Source organism: Lissotriton helveticus, chromosome 4_1, assembly GCF_964261635.1.
Source record: "Lissotriton helveticus chromosome 4_1, aLisHel1.1, whole genome shotgun sequence".
Lineage (NCBI taxonomy): Eukaryota > Metazoa > Chordata > Amphibia > Caudata > Salamandridae > Lissotriton > Lissotriton helveticus.
This window is the reverse complement of record NC_136063.1, coordinates 69112350-69115646: the sequence shown is the minus strand read 5'-3', so window position 1 is coordinate 69115646 and position 3297 is coordinate 69112350.

Sequence of the window (3297 nt, the reverse complement as noted above, 5' to 3'; positions counted from 1 at the left end):
GAGGTTCCACTTGATAAACCCAAGTATGCTGCATCACCTGGAGAATCCATGCGCTCTGCCAAAGTGGGGTGGCGGCAGTGGGAATGTCATGCAAGTTGGTAGACCTTCAGCTTCATCAGGGGAGGAGAGATATTTAGATCCCAGCCCCAGTCCTGACTTTGTGCAATCTACATTGCCAAATACCTAAATTAATCACCCGCAGCATATATTTTTGTATCCACCAGGAAGGGAGGTTTCTCCCAGTTAGGATGAACATAGGTGGGCTTTCTCCAGTTTACCCTTGATCCAATATATGTTAGCTAGTCTGGGAATCAAGGTATCGAGTTTACGGATGTAAAGCAGAATGTCATCTGCATCCCTGGATCTATCCCTGGATCCATTATCTCATTTGAATCCCAAGACTTGTTCATCCCTCTGGATAGACTCAGATGGGGGGTGCATTACTAGGCAAATAAGAGGAGGTAAAGATGGCAACCTGGGCAGGTGCAACTCTCATTAGGAAAGTGGATCAAAAGGAGTCTACAGAACCGAACCCGAGTCCAAGGGACAGCATAAAAGGTCTCAGTGAAGCGGAAAAATCAGGGCCTCAAGTTATTTCTTTTTTTTTTTTTTTAGAAAAAAACTCTTATTAGCATTTTTAATAAGCCATTGCACTGTGACATATCCCGAACAATATAAGGCATTCCTATATGCCAAGCGCTTGTCATCTACATTTCCATTCTCTTTCCACATAACTTTTTGTGTGTGTGTTTGTGTATGCCTGTTAAATGCAGCAGCTGTGAAGTCAGTTCCTCTGCCCCATGGCAGGCTATTGCATGTATTGTAGGGGACAGATTGGCTTTCTAGTGTGCACTGAATTCATTCTTCTCTTTGGTTTACCAGGGGGTGGGATTCTAGGGGTTCCCCAAAGTCTCTAGTTCTGGAGGACATCAGCAAGAGTATGTGGAGAGTTGGTCCTGGCACTATACTAAGTCATTCAGCCAATCTTTAAATTTGGGGGCTCTTCCACATCCCCACCTACATGCTTCTAAGAGCCCCAGCGAAACTAACCTCCTGAGGGGAGCCTCAATTGTCACTGTACATCACAGTAGCGCTGTGAAGGTGGGAAGGCGGACCCGTACATCCGTCATTTGTGACATGGTATCCTGAACCTCCTCCCAGTTCCTAAATACAGGGCCACAAGACAATGCTAAATGTAGGAAGTCCACCCCCACCTCCCTGCATCTGTCGCAACTGTCTGAGGGCCGTAAGCGATAGCGATGTAATCTCACTGGGATGTAATCTGTCCTGTGTAGGAACTTAAAGTGTATAATTCTTAATCGGCTTCTGGCAGTTATTCTTCCTGTCTGCTGACAGCAGTATTTTGCATTTCTTTTAAAATTTTGAATTTCTCCTCTCATCCTGGCCAACCTGCTTTCACCTTATACACCCACTCGCCAACTCCGCTCTATGGGTCAACATCTGGAGGTCGTTCCCAGGGTGAGGAGGGTGCGTGCTGTTGGGCGCTCCTTCTGTACACTTGCAGCCAAATTCTGGAACTCTCTTCCAATACTTATCTGCAACATGAATAATTACCTGGCATTTCGTAAGGCAATCAAAACGCACCGCTGCCCTACGCTATAGGCCCTGATTTCTGCGAGTACCCTCCTAATTTCTGCTATCAGCGCTAGAACGCCCCTATGCCGGGGCAGCTGTGCAGTTTATGAAATAGTATAACATAACATAACATATTGCCATTGTGCATCCTCTAAAGGAGTGCCCAGTTCCGTCTCCTATCCTGCTCTAGACCCACCAGGTCTGTCAGGTTGGGCTATTAGGGTGCTGCGATATATTCTCAATACTGTGTGCGAGGACGTAGTAGCTTGCAATATGTTGTGCAGTGCAGCCATAGTAAGGGGATCTGTCGGGTAGTCTGGAGTGGCCGCCTTAACATTATGCCTCAGCCTAATGAATGGGAATATCCCCTTGGGGGTCGGGTTGTTGTCAGCAAAAAACTCTTCCCTGGAGCGAAAACCACCCTAAGTATACATGCATGTGTATATTAAGGCGGTCAAGCATGCAATGGCAAGCCATCTTTCACGTCACAGGGAGTGCCGGATGATGGGACAGCTGTAATGAGCGTGAGTAAAGCAAGGGCATGTGTAACCATTTTGCTATTTCCCCGCCAAGCCGCATTAGTGCACGCAACAGTGGAATTCTCCCCCTGTTTCCTGTGGTTGCGTACCAAGAAACGCTGTTGGAAGGACTTGCGCCATGTAACCATGTTACAGCGCCAGGTGGGGCGTGAAGGGGAGAAGGAAAACCAATATACCGCATAATGCGCTTGAGCACATAAATAACATCATTCAAGATCTGGAACTTCAAAGCCCCCTTTAGAGAAGGGCTGTGTAAGAATATCCCAGGAGAGCCTCGCTTGGTTTCCCCACAAAGCAGGTTAGCATAGCTGGATTCTTATACTTTTGAAAAACTGTCTGCCACGGAACTGTCTCCCATATGTCCCGCCATGGACAAAGGCATGATATCCAGCAGTTGATGGAATCAGTAAAGGAGTCCTGTGCACTGCCATAATTCGCCCGTATGAGATCCTCTTTGTCCCTAACATTTACGATGCCCAGATATTTGATTTCTGAGCCGCACGACTTTTAACCGGTAGTCTAGGGCGTATTGGAGAGTGCTCGGAGTGAGAGGGAAAATCTGGGATTTCTCTCAGTTCACTGTTTTTTTAAAAATTCTTTTTATTAACAAATTAACGAAAAAGAAATTACAAAACAAAAAGAACATAAGGTGAACTAAAAATTTCTTAACGTATAGGTCCGCATATCACATATACAGAATCACTTATACCAATATTTGTCTCTCCGAATTAAACAAGGGAGTTGCCAATGTCAATCTTCCCTCCCATCCTAAATATCTATTAGCAGCGTGCCACACCTGTACTGCATGCGCAGTTGGGCCCGATAACACAAATCGCCCTGGCTTAGCGTACAAAGCTCTATTAATATCTCCACCCGGCGCTAGCCCGCGGTCCATGGCGTATCCTGGGTCCCCGGGTGGTCCATAGACGACATGATTCACAGCTGTTAATTGCGACGCCCAATAATACTTTCGTAAATCCGGTAGTCCAATTCCCCCATCATACCACGGGAGAGTTAGCTTGACGAACGCTATTCGGGGTCTACCGCCCCAAAGAAGTTGCCTCTGAAGCGCCTCGATTTCTTTAAAATAGGAGACTGGCACTGGCTCCATTGAATTCTGTAGTGCATACAGGAATCGAGGTAGGGCCATCATCTTAAACAA